The sequence below is a fragment of the Scyliorhinus torazame genome, chromosome 7 (assembly GCF_047496885.1).
Source record: "Scyliorhinus torazame isolate Kashiwa2021f chromosome 7, sScyTor2.1, whole genome shotgun sequence".
NCBI classification, from domain to species: domain Eukaryota; kingdom Metazoa; phylum Chordata; class Chondrichthyes; order Carcharhiniformes; family Scyliorhinidae; genus Scyliorhinus; species Scyliorhinus torazame.
In genome coordinates this window covers 313,951,678-313,967,781 of record NC_092713.1, presented here as the reverse complement: position 1 = coordinate 313,967,781, position 16,104 = coordinate 313,951,678, and the positions used below count along the sequence as shown (strand labels likewise).

Below are 16,104 nucleotides of genomic sequence, written 5' to 3'. Positions count from 1 at the left end.
TGCTGTAAACATCTCTGACTCTAAGACTCTATGTGTAAGTCAGCAGAAATATTAACATCAAATCCGGGGATATGTAAAACAACTTGAAACATCCTATTAAGGTATTGATTGAGACAGAAAAACATTCATATATGCATACCACCCAGTGAGCACTACTGCAGCAACAACAGCTTATCTCCAAATAGTGTCTTGTAGGAAGGGCGGCATGGTCGCACAGTGGTTAGCATTGTTGCTTCACAGCTCCAGGGTCCCAGGTTCGATTCCCGGCTTGGGTCACTGTCTGTGTGGAGTCTGCACGTTCTCCCCGTGTCTGCGTGGGTTTCCTCCGGGTGCTCCAGTTTCCTCCCACAAGTCCTTAAGACGTGCTGTTAGGTGAATTGGACATTCTGAATTCTCCCTCCGTGTACCCGAACAGGTGCCGGAGTGTGGTGACCAGGGGCTTTTCACAGATTATTATTGTATTATATGTCCAAAAGCTTGGTCAGAGAGTTGGGTTCGAAGGGAAATCTGAAAAGGTGATAGAGAGAGATTGAGGTGGAGATGGGCAGGGAAGGATTTTCAGAACTTGAGGCCAAGCCATCTGAAATCACAGCCACCAGATGTGGGGTGATTAACATTGGGGACGTAAAAGAGGTCAGAATGTCTCAGAGGATTATGGGGCTGGGTGACAGCGATAGGGAGGGGTGAGGACATGGAGGAATTTGAAAAGAAGTCAACGATGTCTTGGTTTTAAACTTTTCATCCTTGTTTTGACATCCTCCCCGGGCCCTATTATCCCCTTTCCCTATCTGGGGAAGCTCCTCCTGCCCACACCACTGACAGTCATGTTTTCATTTGCCTGGACACTGACCTCGCGATATCCCTCCCGATACATCACCTGTCCCTCTCGATTCCACCCTTTAAGATACGACTTAAAACCTTCCGATCTCTGGGATTCTATTCCCAGAGGGTTCCCGAAAGACGCATGGATGGACCATCCAACACCACCCTCGAAATCCCCACCTAAGGATTGCACGGCAATTTCCCGGGAAGTTCACATTGCTATTTGGCAATTCCCGGTACTGGGAACACTTTGAAACTCCAATCTGAATGAGTCTTTGGATGGTTTAGACTATCTTAGAGGAGCAGTCACCCAGGAAAAGGTTAAATAATTCAAATCACTTCTAACGCCTATGTAACTATAGCACTGACATATCTCAAAGCCATGTCAGATTCCATCCCCATCCCCGATTACCCCCTGACCACCCACAGAGCCCTCTGACCGTCCTCCGACCCCCCAAAGGTACACCATGACTAATCGCAAAAACCGCACGGGATCCCCACAACTACCATCCCAACCCATCAACTACACACCCCGACCCATCTGCACACCATCCCGACAAACTTCACCAAGCATCCTCCCCCACTGATCACCCCATCACTGGATACACCCAAACCCCAAACCCCACTGACCACCCAACTGAACACCCCCCAGGCTCCCTCCACCCCCCACCCAATTCACTCCCGACTCAGGATCTGAGCACCCCCCCTACCAGCCCAATGAAAAAACAATTCACCCGAGTGTCTTCCTCACTCACTCACCTTGCTCCGCGGTTTCTTAGTTTAACCAATCTCTGAAGCAGATCCTCGAGGTGACCAATGGATGTGAGAGTCGCACGGGTTCGTCATTCAACAATCCGTGTTCACTTCTGACTGAAATGGAATTTTCCTTCACGGGATTTGGAGAAATCCATCCAATGGACCATCCAGCTGGGAATTGGATACCTGCATGGAGGGGGTGTGGGGTGGGGTGGCAGTGAATTGTGGGAATGTGAGGAGAGAGCAGGGTGGGGGGTCAGGATCTGTGGCTCTTACAATGGTCCATCACAGATAAGACGGGCTGAATGGGCTCCATCCATGCTGTTACTCTCCATCACTTGTCACAGGGCGGTCACCATCCGGACCAAACACACACAACACGCCTGATGAGCGCAGGGTCATTACCGATGTTTAAAAGGGGAACTTAATATCTGAGAAGACATTGCTAGTTACAGGGAGCTAGTGACCAGTTTAACTTGTGATTCACCTGGAGACTCAGGGAGTGGGGAGAAAAATCACTCTGAGCATTTTCCTCAATTAGTAAAGTTCTGCGTGTGCGGGCACACTGTCTGCCAGACAGGCTGAGCTGGATGGTCAATAGAATTTATATATGTTTGTGTGTACAGACTCGGCATTGAATGTGGGACCCGCCTGGTGTGTGACTCCCAGAGTTCAGTCAGTCCGTGGCTAAGCCAATGGACAACACGGTAGCCCAGTGGATATGTGACTGGGTTAGTAATCCAGAGACCTGGAATAATGACAGAGACATGAATTCAAATGCCAATGGGGCGGCAGCCAGGGACTGCAATCTGAATTAATAAAATCAGAATTTTAAAACCCACCCTCAGTAATGCTGCCGGCAAAATCATTGACAAAACTGTTGATTGTTGTAAAAAACCCAACTGGTTCACTGATGTCCTTTAGGGAGGGAAATCTGCCGCCCTTACCCGGTCTGGCCTACGTGTGACTCCAGACCCGCAGCAAGGTGGTTGACTCTAACGCCACTCTGAAATGGTTGAGTTAAGCTTCAGATCGGTGACTCACCACGGTCTTCTCAGGGGCAATTAGGGATGGGTAATAAATATTGGCTTTTCCCCTTTCCATCGATATCCCAAGACTGAATAAAAATAATCCCCATGTCCGTGTCTGAAAATAAAGAGAACTCATCACTTCCTATTTCTGTTTTTTGCTGTGATCCGCGCAGAAATCAGAAAACACACAAAGTTTGTCCAATTTCAGGCCACATTTATTTCCAGATTTGAGGTTTCAGTCGTTGAAACGACGACACTTGAAAGATAATTGTTGGATGGACAGCTCACTCTCTGCTCCATCCAGCTGTCCCTCACAACTGTGATGCCTTGTTCATCACAACATATTGACTAATCCCCACACACCCATCCAGACCATGTGATCTCCAGGGAGAGGCAAAAACCCAGAATTAAAAACCCAGGGCCAATGTGGGGAAACAAATCTGGGAAATTCCTCTCCGACCCCCTGTGGCGATCGAAACAAGTCCAGGAGATCACACAGGCCCCAATCAGACAATGCCTCACTAGACAATTGCTCTTCCATTTTACTGACACCATCTGAATAATCTGCCTCCTTGCCTGGTTCCCAAATAGCTACAGACTATCTCTAAACTCGCAGCAACAGGACCAACATTCAGTGATGATTTTAAACTACTTGATGAGCTGTTCACACGTCTGTCTTTCCAGTTTGAACACCAACTCTCCTCAATCCTTTCTCTGAAGTGTTAATGAGACACCCTTTAATATCCGTGATGCACGAGGCTTTATTGCACGAAGATGTGTGGCCTCCTACAACAGCTGGCGAAATGGCTGCTGCATGGGGAGCACACATATTTATACTCCTCCTACTGGGCGGAGCCAGCAGGCAGGGAACTACCCCTGTGTACCTGTAGTCCAGGGCCTTACCACAAATTACCTAATATATAGATCAGTGGTGACTACCACATTCACCCCCTGTTAAAATTGAGTCCGGCGGGAGTGGTGGAGAACTATATACAAGTACATGTTTTAACTACAGAGAAAAAAATGGAGTCCCGATCAAGTTACAGGTTCAGTCGGTCCGGAGCCTTGCTCTGCCGTTGGGAGAGCAGCAATGGTGGTGGCGATTCGGGTGTCAGTCTGGTCCTCGGTGACTCCGGGAGCGTGCCGAAATCCTCGTCATCCTCGGGCTTGGGCAGGGGGAGGACGGATTGTCCTGGGGCGGGGGCTGCGGTGGGGTGCGCCGGGGAGGGTGGCGCTGGGTCGGAGGGGTGTGTGTGTGTGGAACCAGCTGGCGCCAGGTCCCTGAGGGAGACAGTATCTTGGCGGCCGTCGGGGTATGCTACGTAGCCATACTGCAGGTTGGCGTGGAGTAGCTGTACCCATTCAACCAACGGGTCTGCCTTATGGAGTCGTACGTGCTAACGGAGGAGTATGGGCCCTAGAGCTGCAAGCCAAGTCCGGAGCAACACCCCAGAGGTGGACTTCCCGGGGAAGGCGAAGAGACGTTCATGGGGTGTGTCATTAGTCGCAGTGCATAGGAGCGACCGAATGGAGTGCAGTGCGTCAGGGATGACCTCCTGCCAGCGGGAGGCCGGGAGATTTCTGGACCGTAGAGCCAGCTGGATGGTCCTCCAGACTGCCCCTTTCTCCCTCTCCAGCTGCCCGTTTCCCCGGGGGTTATAGCTGGTCGTCCTGCTCGAGGCGATACCCCTGCTGAGCAGGAACTGATGCAGCTCGTCGCTCATGAATGAGGATCCCGTCGCTGTGGACGTAGGCGGGGAAGCCAAACAGAGCGAAGGTGGTGCTGAGGGCTTTGATGATGGTAGCCGACGTCATGTCGGGACATGGGATGGCGTATGGCAATCTGGAATATTCATCGACCACACTGAGGAAGTACGTGTTACGGTCGGTGGAGGGGAGGGGCCCTTTGAAGTCCACGCTGAGGCGTTCAAAAGGGCGGGAGGCCTTCACCAGGCGCGCACGGTCTGGCTGGTAGAAGTGTGGTTTGCACTCTGCGCAGACCTGGCAGTCCCTGGTGATTGCCCTGACTTCCTCAACGGAGTAGGGCAAATTGCGGGCCTTGATGAAGTGGTACAACCGTGTGACTCCCGGGTGACAAAGGTTGTCGTGCAGAGTCCGGAGTCAGTCCACCTGTGAGCTGGCACATGTACATCGGGATAGGGCATCGGGGGGGCTCGTTGAGCTTGCCGGGGCGATACAAAATCTCGTAGTTGTAGGTGGAGAGCTTGATCCTCCACCTCAACATTTTATCGTTCTTGATCTTGCCCCCGCTGTGTGTTGTTAAACATGAAAGCTACCGACCATTCGTCAGTGAGGAGAGTGAGTCTCCTGCTGGCCAGGTAATACCTCCAAATCCGCACAGCTTCAACGATGGCTTGGGCCTCTTTTTCGACGGAGAAGCGCCGAATTTCGGAGGCATGTAGGGTTTGTGAAAAGATTGCCACGGGCCTGCCTGCCTCATTGAGGGTGTTGGCCAGAACGACGTCTGATGCATCGCTCTCGACTTGGAAGGGGAGCGTCTCGTCGACTGCGCGCATCGCGGCCTTGGCGATGTCAGCCTTAATACGTTTGAAGGCCTGGTGAGCCTCGACCGTTAGGGGAAAAAGAGTGGATTGGATGAGTGGGAGGGCCTTGTCCGCATAATTTGGGACCCACTGGGCGTAGTAAGGAAAGAACCCCAGGCAACGTTAGAGGGCCTTGGGGCAGTGGGGGAGGGGGAGTTCCATGAGGGGGCGCATGCGGTCGGGATCGGGACCCAGAACTCCGTTCTGGACCACATAGCCAAGTATGGCTAAGCGGTTCATGCTGAACACGCACTTCTCCTTGTTGTAAGTGAGGTTGAGGAGAGTGGCGGTACTGGGAAATTTGGAAAGGTTGGCGTCATGGTCCTGCTGATCGTGGCCGCAGGTGGTGACATTGTCAAGGTACAGGAAAGTGGCCCGCAGCCCGTACCGGTCAACCATTGGTCCATTTCCCATTGGAAAACCGAGACCCCGTTGGTGACGCCGAAAGGAACCATGAGAAAGTGGTAAAGGCGACCATCTGCCTCGAAGGCGGTGTATTGGCGGTCCGCCTTACGGATGGGGAGCTGGTTGTAGGCGGATTTAAGGTCCACAGTTGAGAAGTGCAATCTGATTGAACATTTCAGATATGGGTGGGAGGGGGTACGCATCAAGCTGCGTGTAGCTATTGATGGTCTGACTGTAGTCCACGACCATTCTGTGATTCTGCGTTTCTCCCATTTTCACCACTACCACTTGGGCTCTCCAGGGGCTGTTGCTGGCCTCGATGATGCCTTCCCGAAGCAGCCGCTGGACCTCGGACCTGATGAAGGTCCTGTCCTGGGCGCTGTACCGTCTGCTCCTGGTGGCGACGGGTTTGCAATCTGGGGTTAAGTTTCCAAATAGGGAAGGTGGGTCGACCTTTAGGGTCGCGAGGCCGTACACAGTAAGGGGTGGTAGGGGCCCGCCGAATTTCAATGTTAGGCTCGGGAGGTTGCACTGGGAGTCCAGGCCGAGTAGCAAGGCAGCGCAGAGGTTGGGGAGGATGTAGAGGCCGGAGCCGCTGAACTCCACGCCCTGGACAGTGAGAGTGGCGATGCAGTACCCCCGGATCGCCACGGAGTGGGACCCGGAGGCCAGGGAGATTCTCTGATTGGCGGGGTGTACCGCGAGGGAGCAGTATTGGGATGAATGAAGCTCTCGGTGCTCCCGGAGTCCAGCAGGCAGGAGATCTCGTGCCCATCGACTTTCACGTTTGTAGAGGCCGTTGCTAGGTTGTGTGGGCGGGATTGGTCAATCGTGACCGAGGCGAGACGCGGCTGATCGTCGATGGTGGCAGATGATGGGGTGCCTGGGGGCATGGGACCTGGTAAGATGGCGGCGCCCATGTGCCGCACGTGCCGTGGGCGAGACAAGATGGCGGCGCTTGATGTTCCTGGGGAGGACAAGATGGCGGCGCCCACGGGCGGCATGTGGTGGGAGTTGAACAAGATGGCGGCACCCACGGGCCGCACGTGGTCTGAGGAAGGGAAGGTGGCGGTGCCCACTGGCCATGCGTGGTCCAAGGAGGGGAAGATGGCAGTGCCCACTGGCCGTACGGGGAGGGGTCAGAACAATAGCGGCGACTGCAGGGGCCTGGCACACCGCCGCGAAGCGCCCCTTCTTGCCGCAGGCCGTGCAAAGGGCGCTCCGGGACGGGCAGCATTGTCGGGGGTGTTTTGGCTGCCCACAGAAGTAACATTAGGGGCCCCCGGGATTGGGTGCCTGCCACGCAGCACAGGCGTGGGGTTGACTGAGTGGGGTCCCCGATTGGGCGGCCATCTGCGGAGTCCACGATGCGTAGGAGGGGTGGGCCGCGCGGCCGGGGCTGTAGGCCTGGATGTTGTGCGAAACAGGCTAGCCAATGTTCAAAGTCGTTTTTGGCGTTGCCTGATTGCGGATCCAGCTGCAGGCGATCCGGCTTGATGCGGAGGTCCATCTTCTGAAAACTTTAGTTTAGCACAATCAATTACACAAAGACGAGAGTTGGATGCAACTGAGGCTTTATTACACTAAGATGTGTGGCCTCTTACAGCAGCTGGCGAAATGGCATATTTATACACCGCCTACTGGGCGGAGCCAGCAGGCAGGGAACTACCCCCGTGTACCTGAAGTACAGGAGCCTTCCCACAAATCACCTAATATATACATCAGTGGTGACTACCACAATCCGGTAACGCCACGACCAAGAAAGCACAACAGCACCTATACCTCCTCAGGAGACTACGGAAATTCGACATGTCCACATTGACTCTTACCACTTTTTACAGATGCACCATAGAAAGCATCCTTTGAATATATTCCAGAGGCGGCTGGATATAGCACTTGGGGAGAATGGGATCAAAGGCTATGGGGAGAAAGCAGGATTAGGCTATTGAGTTGGATGATCAGCCATGATCGTGATGAATGGCGGAGCAGGCTCGAAGGGAAAAAGGCCTCCTCCTGCTCCTATCTTCTATGTATCTATGTATCTGGCTGCATCACAGCCTGGCATGACAACTGCTCGGCCCAAGACTGCAAGAAACCACAGAAGTTCGCAAACACAGCCCAGTCCATTACACAAACCTGCCTCCCATCCAATGACTCTGTCTACACCTCCTGCTGCCTTGGGAAAGCGGGCAGCATAATCAAAGACCCCTCTCACCCGCGGTATTCACTCTTCCAACTTCTTCGATTGGGCAGGAGGTACACAAGCCTGAGAACACGCACGAACAGATTCAAAAACTGCAAAAACCCGTTCTCTGGGAGTAGTAGATATTAGAACCACGATACTCGCTCAGGAATTGGAGCCAGTGGCTGAAGGTGAGTCCACAGTGGCAAGGAGGCAGACACAGAATAATGGACAGAGAACCGTAACTGCTCTCAGCGTAGCAGAGTTCACCCCGGAATATGGGGCTCTGATTGCGCTCGACTCCCCAAATGTGGTGACTCAAAATGAGCTGAGCTGTCTGTACGTGGAGACCATTGTCCCAGGGTTCAGGCGGTGAGTCCTGAGGCTGTGAGGGGAGTCTCTGGTGATGGACCCGAGTGAAGTACGATCAGTCAGCGTGTGGGATGCAGCCGGAAACTGACACCAGTCAACACAGACAACTCCGAGCCAGCTGGTGTCAGGAGAGGACTCTGTCATATCCTGTAGGCCTCAGTACAAGTCGGTGTTGAGGTTTCACCCGATGATCTGGAGTAGGAGGTCCAGGATAGGTTGGCACTCAACCTTAACCAGCCGCTCCATCACACTGTCATGATATTCAGGTAAACATCATGGTACAAACATACATACATACTGATGGACAGATCAACGGACCAATTAATACACACACAACACCACAGCCAATCACAGGCAAGAGCATACACAGTACAAAACAGGGAACACGACACTTCCCGGGCATTCCAGCAGGAGACAGCTCAGGGCACAGAGCTGACAGCAAGCCACTCAGACATCCACCATGTGCTGAGTGCCACTACAAGACAGTATTAGGAGTAGGTCCACAGATTCTAGGGTTATGATCGAACCTCAGTAACCAGTTTACGCCTGTAAATAAATGTGAGTAATAAAACTGAGTTGTACCATTCGCAACCGTGTTGGTTCGTCTGTGTAGCAGAGTACCCAACACATCACACCATTGCAAACACAACTGGAAAGTTGGTTTAGCACAATGCCCATCATTGGAGCCGTGTCGATGTGGATCAGTCGGAGGTTTGCTATTGGCTGTATAATAAAAACAGCAAATTAAAATGTGCAGAGTTCTCACTGAGAGGTGGATGGGACACAGAGCGATGGAATGAAGAGAATCTCAGTTCCACTGCGGGCTGCTTTGTGGGATTTGTGCTGACGTTGAGTTGCTTTAAGTCAGGGTGCGCTCTCTCTCTCTCTCTCTCTGTGATCCACTTGGCCTTTGTGCTCTTGTTACTCACAAATCGTTTCTGTGAAAAGTGTGATTAGAATTTCCTCTTGCTCAGCCCGACACCAATCATGGCCCCCTAGCAGGAGAAGATATAACAGGTAAGAATCATTGGATAATAGCAAGATAACTTTGTCTAACTCCCTTCCTACATGTAAAGTATTAATGTGTCAATGTTTGTTTTTATAAATTTAGAGTACCCAATTATTTTTTTTCCAATTAAGGGAAAGTTTAGTGTGGCCAATCCACCTAAGCTGCACATATTTGGGTTGTGGGGGTGAAATCCACACAGACACAGGGTGAATGTGCAAACTCCACACGGACAGTAACCCAGGGCCAGGGTTCGAACCCGGGTCCGCAACACCGCAGGCAGCGGTACTAACCACTGTGCCACGTGCCGCCACAAATGCGTTGATGTTTAATGTAGGTCCAGTGGGTAAAACTTGTTGATTGGTTTCTTCTCCAGTAACATTACTGGCCACAGCTTCTAGTGTGAGGTGAGAATGAAAGATTCTCAAGCTGATGAACTGAATAATTTTTCAGAATCAGAGGGAAGTTGCGGAATGGCTGCAACGCCATCAGGTGACCCAGTGTAACTGGCACAAGAGGAGTTTGTCAGACGATATTGCAGTGTCTGAGTGAGCTGACCTGGGGAGGGTCCTCCACACAGGGTGTGAAAAAGTCAAAGAACAGCAAGAACAGGGGCTGGTTTAGCACAGGGCTAAATCGCTGGCTTTGAAAGCAAACCAAGCAGGCCAGCAGCACGGTTCAATTCCCGTAACAGCCTCCCCGAACAGGCGCCGGAATGTGGCGACTTGGGGCTTTTCACAGTAACTTCATTGAAGCCTACTTGTGACAATAAGCGATTTTCATTTCATTCATTTCATTTCAAAACGCCTGGATGACTTGGGATCGACATCACTGGAAGAGGCTAGTTGGACCAATCAGACCGTTCCAGTGTAAATTCTCCCCTTGAGCTTCCTCCCACGTACTCACAGCTCAATCGAGCACCCATTTATTCCTTCCCCCTCAGATGCTTTTCCAATTTCACAGGTTCACTTCAACAACTCCCTGTGGGATCCAGATCCACATTCTCACCATTTTCTGGGTGAAGAGGATTCTTCTGAACTCCCTGTCGTGTTTCTTGGTGACGGTCTCTAAGATCGGCTCTTCCCCACAAAGGAAAACATTCTCTCTGTAGCCACTCGATCAAATCCTCTCACCAATTTAACAACCTCTATTCGCTCACCCCCTCAGCCTTCGTTTCACAACAGAAAAGTGACCCAGGCTCTCAATTCTTCCCGGGTGTGTATACCCAAATATTTCTGCTATCATCCTGATGAATATTCTCTGCAGCTTCCCCACTGCCTCGATATCCTGTCTATTACATACTGAACAAAACTGCCTGCCGTGTCCTAAGTGTGGTCCAACCAAAGAGCTTTGCTGGTTTGGTGGAACTCCCCTATTTACATTTCCTGCTGAAATGAAGCTTAGTGTTTGGTTCACTTTTCCCCAGCCAATCCAACAGCTGGAGGAAATGTTATTGATCGATTTATCAATTGGAATTTAACTGACGTCAGAAATAGAATCGATTGCAGAGACATGGACAACCAGTGGATTACAGTGTCTGGAAACTGAGTGGTGTTTTCCCAAACTTCAACTTATCGCAACCCAAGCAAAATCCAAGGGTTTTTGCAACTTCCTGTTTGATCATAGAACGTAGAACATAGAATAGTACAGCACAGTACAGGCCCTTCGGCCCACGATGTTGTGCCGAGCATTTATCCTAATCTAAGATCAACCTAACCTACACCCCTTCAATTTACTGCTGTCCATGTGCCTGTCCAAGAGTCGCTTAAATGTCCCTAATGACTCTGACTCCACGACCTCTGCTGGCAGTGCATTCCACACACCCACCACTCTCTGTGTAAAGAACCTACCTCTGACATCTCCCCTATACCTTCCTCCAATCACCTCAAAATTATGTCCCCTCGTGACAGCCATTTCCGCCCTGGGGAAAAGTCTCTGGCTATCCACTTTATCCATGCCTCTCATCACCTTGTACACCTCTACCAAGTCACCTCTCTGCCTTCTTCGCTCCAGTGAGAAAAGCCCTAGCTCCCTCAACCTTTCTTCAGAAGACATGCTCTCCAGTCCAGGCAGCACCCTGGTAAATCTCCTCTGCACTCTCTCCAAAGCATCCACATCCTTCCTATAATGAGGCGACCAGAACTGGACACAATATTCCAAGTGTGGTCTAACCAGGGTTTTATAAAATTGCAGCTCTTGAAGTGAATCCCCCTGTTAATGAAAGCCAACACACCATACGCCTTCTTAACAACCCTATCAACCTAGGTGGTAACTTCAAGGACGGGTGCCTGGATGGGTCACACCGTGAGATCACAGACCAAGTCTGACCCTCACCCTGTACATCACAGTGAGATCAGACATCACAATAGGTGAGTTAATTTGAGGCAGGAGGCTGCAGAGGAAAGTGAACTGCACCGGCTGGCAAACTGGCTGGTCCGTCTCAGAGTGAATGTTGCCAAAGAACAAAGAACAATACAGCACAGGAACAGGCCCTTCGGCCCTCCAAGCGTGTACTGGTCATGATACCACCCCTGGCCAAAACCCTCAGCACTTCCTAGTGGCGTATCCCTCTATACCCATCCTATCCTTGTATTTGCCGAGATGCCTTTTGAACTCCCTTAATGTATCTGCTTCCACAACCTCCCCTGTCAACGCGTTCCAGGCGCTCACCACCTTCTGTGTAAAAAGCCTGCCTCACACATCTCCTCTAAACCTTGCCCCACGGACCTTAAACATGTGTGCCTTGGTGACTGACCCCCTCCACCCTGGGAAAGAGTGCCTGCCCATCCACTCAACATAGACTCAACATAGAATTTACAGTGCGGAAGGAGGCCATTCAGCCCATCGAGTCTGCACCGGCTCTTGGAAAGAGCACCCTACCCAAGTTCAACACCTCCACCCTATCCCCATAACCCTAACGCCACCCAACACTAAGGGCAATTTTGGACACTAAGGGCAATTTAGCATGGCCAATCCACCTAACCTGCACATCTTTGGACTGTGGGAGGAAACCGGAGCACCCGGAGGAAACCCACGCACACACGGGGAGGATGTACAGACTCCGCACAGACAGTGACCCAAGCCAGAATCGAACCTGGAACCCTGGAGCTGTGAAGCAATTGTGCTATCCACAATGCTACCGTGCTGCCCTCTATCCATGCCCCTCATAATCTTGTAGACCTCGATCAGGCCACCCCTCAACCTCCATTTTTCTGATGAAAACAGTCCGAGTCTATTCAGCCTCTCCACAAAGATAACACCCTCCAGACCAGGCAACATCCTGGTAAACCTCCTCTGCACCCTCTCCAAAGCTTCCACATCCTTCTGATAGTGTGGCGACCAGAATTGTGCGCAATATTCCAAGTGCGGCCTTACCAAGGTTCTGTACAACTGCAGCATGACTTGCCAGGTTTTATACTCGATGCCCCGTCCAATGAAGGCAAGCATTCCGTATGCTTTCTTGGCAACCTTGTTCAGTTGTGTTGCCACTTTCAAAGATCTGTGGACATGCACACCCAGATCTCTCTGACTTTCTACATTCCTAAGAGTTTTGTCATTTACAGTATATTTCCCCTCTAAGTTAGACCTACCAAAATGCATTATCTCACATTTGTCTGGATTAAACTCCATTTGCCATTTCTCTGCCCAAGTCTCCAACCTATCTATGTCCTGCTGTATCCTCTGACAATCCTCAACACGATCTGCCTCTCCACCAACCTTGGTGTCATCCGCAAACTTACGAATCAGACCAGCTACATTTTCCTACAAATTGTTTATGTACAAACAGAGGCCCCAGCACTGATCCCTGTGGAACACCACTCGTCACAACCTTCCATTCAGAAAAACACCCGTCTACTGCTACCCTTTGCCATCTGTGACCGAGCCAGTTCTGTACCCATCTTACCACCTCACCTCTCATCCCGTGTGACTTCTTCTTTTGTACCAGTCTACCATGAGGCACCTTGTCAAAGGCTTTACTGAAGTTTCATGTAAGCAACATCCGCCACACTCCCCTCATCAATCATCTTTGTCAACTCCTCAAAAAACTCAATCAAGTTAGTGAGGCACAACCTCCCCTTCACAAAACCGTGCTGTCTATCGCTAATGTGTCCATTTCTTTCCAAATGGGTTATTAATCCTGTCCTGAGAATTCTCTCCAATAATTTGCCGACTACCGATGTGAGGCTCATCGGCCTATAGTTTGCTGGATTATCCCTGCTACCTTCCTTAAACAGCGGTACCACATTAGCTGTACCCCAGTCCTCTAGGATCTCATCTGTAGCCAATGAGCATACAAAGGTGTCAGTCTCAATCGATATTCCTGACTGACCTTTTCATGAGCAATTTCCGCACTTGCGGAACCCTCAGTATTCTGGGGCAAGTCCCATCCGGCCCAGGAGACATTTCTACCTGAATCTCTTTTAAAACTCCTAATACCTCTTCCTTTTTGATGTTAACATGATCCAGACTTGCATTTTCTTTTTAGAGGAGCCACTATCTTTGCCCCATCCCCTGGGAATAGGACTGCCGACAGCCAATTCCCTCTGGCTGAAAGGAATGGAAGGGATTGACCTGGAATTAACTCCCAATGCTACCTCTGCCAGAATCTCTCCATCTTGGAAAGGATTCCCTCCCTCCCTCTCTGAGCACTCTCTCTTCTCTCTCTCAGTATCTACGCCCTCTCTCCAACTTATCCTCCTCGAATGTTGCTTAGAGTCATCGAGTCATAGAGGTTTGCAGCATGAAAAGGCCCTTCAACACAACCTGTCTCTGCCGCCCAGTTGTTACCACGAAGCTAGTCCCAATTGCCCGCATCTAGCCCATATCTCTTTACATCCAACTTTCCCATATAACTGTCTAAATGCTTTTTAAAAGACAAAATTGTATCCGCCTCTACTACTGTGCCTGGCAGCTCGTTCCAGACACTCACCACCCTCTGTGTGAAAACATTGCCCCTCTGGACCCTTTTGTATCTCTCCCCCTATCACCTTAAACCTATGCCCTCTAGTTTTCGACTGCCCTACCTATGGGAATAGATGTTGACTATCTACCTTATATATGCCCCACATTGACCTCTATAAGATCATCGCTAAGCCTCTTACGCTCCAAGGAAAAAAGTCCCAGTCTATCCAGCCTCTCCTTATAACATCAAGTCCCGGTAGCATCCTAGTAAATCTTTTCTTTCAAGTTTAATAATATCCTTTCTATAATAGGGTGACCAGAACTGTACACAGCATTCAAAATGTGGCCTTACTAATGTCTGTACAACTTCAGCAAGACGTCCCAACTCCTGCATTCAATGTTCTGACCAACCAAACCAAGCATGCCGAATGCCTTCTCCACCACCCTGTCCACCCGTGACTCCACCTTCAAGGAGCAATGAACCTGGACTTCTTTCGAAGAAGCTTCTCTCTAAGAACCTGCTTCTCGCTAAGAATTCTATCCTTTCCCACTCTTGCAGGCGTTGTCTCGTTTACAATTCTCATTGGTTATCCAGTGACGAAAAGGTCAGTCAGGAATATCGATTGAGACTGTCACCAAATCCTATCTGGGAACATAGAAACATGCAGGATAGAAGGAAGTCATTCAACCACTGGACTGGGATTTTCCAGTCCTGCCCACAGTGGCAATTCCCACGGGTGGGATTGGAAAATGCGGAGTTATCGGGCGAGATTCTCCACTCCCCCGCCGGTTGGGAGAATCGCCTGGGCCGGCAAAATTTCCCGGGACGCCGGTCCGATGCCCTCCCGCGATTCTCCAAAGCGGCAGGAACGGCCCGGTTGATTTTCACGGGCCGCAGGCCGGAGAAGCGCCGGACACAACCAAAATGGCGATTCTCCGGCACCCCCACTATTCTCAGGCCCGGAACAAAACGGCGGGTTCCCCCAGGCGCCGTCCACACCTGGTCGCTGCCGTCGTGAACGGTGCGTGAACGCTGGGGGGGCGGCCTGCGGGGGGGCGAGGGGCGATCCTGCACCGGGGGGGTACCTCAAATGTGGGGTGGCCTGCGATCGGTGCCCACCGATCGTCGGGCCGTCCTCTCTGAAGGAGGATCTCCTTCCTTCCGCGGCCCTGCAAGATCCGTCAGAAATCTTCTTGCGTAGGCGGACTTAGAGAGGACGGCTACCACGCATGCGCGGATGACGTCCGTTATGCGGCGCCGGCCGCGTCATCTATGCGGTGCCGCCTTTACGCGGGCGACAAGGCCTGGCGCGTGTAGATGATGCGGCCCCGATCCTGGCCTTTGTCAGGGCCTGAATCGGTCGGGACCGGGCCCGTTTCGCGCCGTCGTGAACCTCGACGGCGTTCACGATGGCGCGGCCACTTCGGCGCAGGAGTGGAGAATCCCGCCCATCTTGTCTGTTCTGGCTCTTTGAGAGAGCGAGCTAGTGACCCCGCTGTCTAGACTGTGAATAACTGCCTGAGCTAAGCCGTCCCACACACCATCCCAGACTCTCGGAGCAGCTGATTGGAATGTACTTACCTGGGCTCAGTTTTCCGGATTGAACATTGGGATCTGGACTGTTTCTCCAGGAGTTACTCACCCTGACTTGCCGATACAAACCAGAACAATCTTTCTGCAGCAACACTTTTCACACCGTCAGCTGCTTGAGGAGATCTCCATTCTTCACTCTCCCATCACGATGGAAAACTCTTCCGATCTTCTCCTCGACCTCATTTACTCTGAGACAGATCAGCCAGCCAATAGCAGTCTGTCCATGTCACTGGTCTTCACCCTGTCTGTTTGCGCTGCCCCCCGACTCAATTTAACCCAGTTTACAAAACTATTGTGATGTCTGATCTCACTGTGATGCTCAGGGGGCGGCTCAGACTCGCTCTGTGACCTCACGGTTTGACCCGCCCAGTTAAAGGGACCTCACCCTTATCAAACAGGAAATTGGAAAAACCCTTGAATTTTACTTGGGTTGCAATATGTTGATGTTTAGTAATGGACCAACCTGTTTC

The 16,104-nt window shown here is 51.3% G+C and overlaps 1 long non-coding RNA gene across 1 annotated transcript; it reads right to left on the bottom strand.

Annotated features, from left to right (window-relative positions):
• Nucleotides 1–2,802: 2,802 nt before the first annotated feature.
• Nucleotides 2,803–15,838, bottom strand: LOC140427206 (uncharacterized). The gene is made up of 2 exons (XR_011948406.1): nt 15,684–15,838; nt 2,803–9,127 (listed from the first exon to the last, which is right to left on the bottom strand). It is a non-coding gene; the product is annotated as an uncharacterized lncRNA (long non-coding RNA).
• Nucleotides 15,839–16,104: the final 266 nt, after the last annotated feature.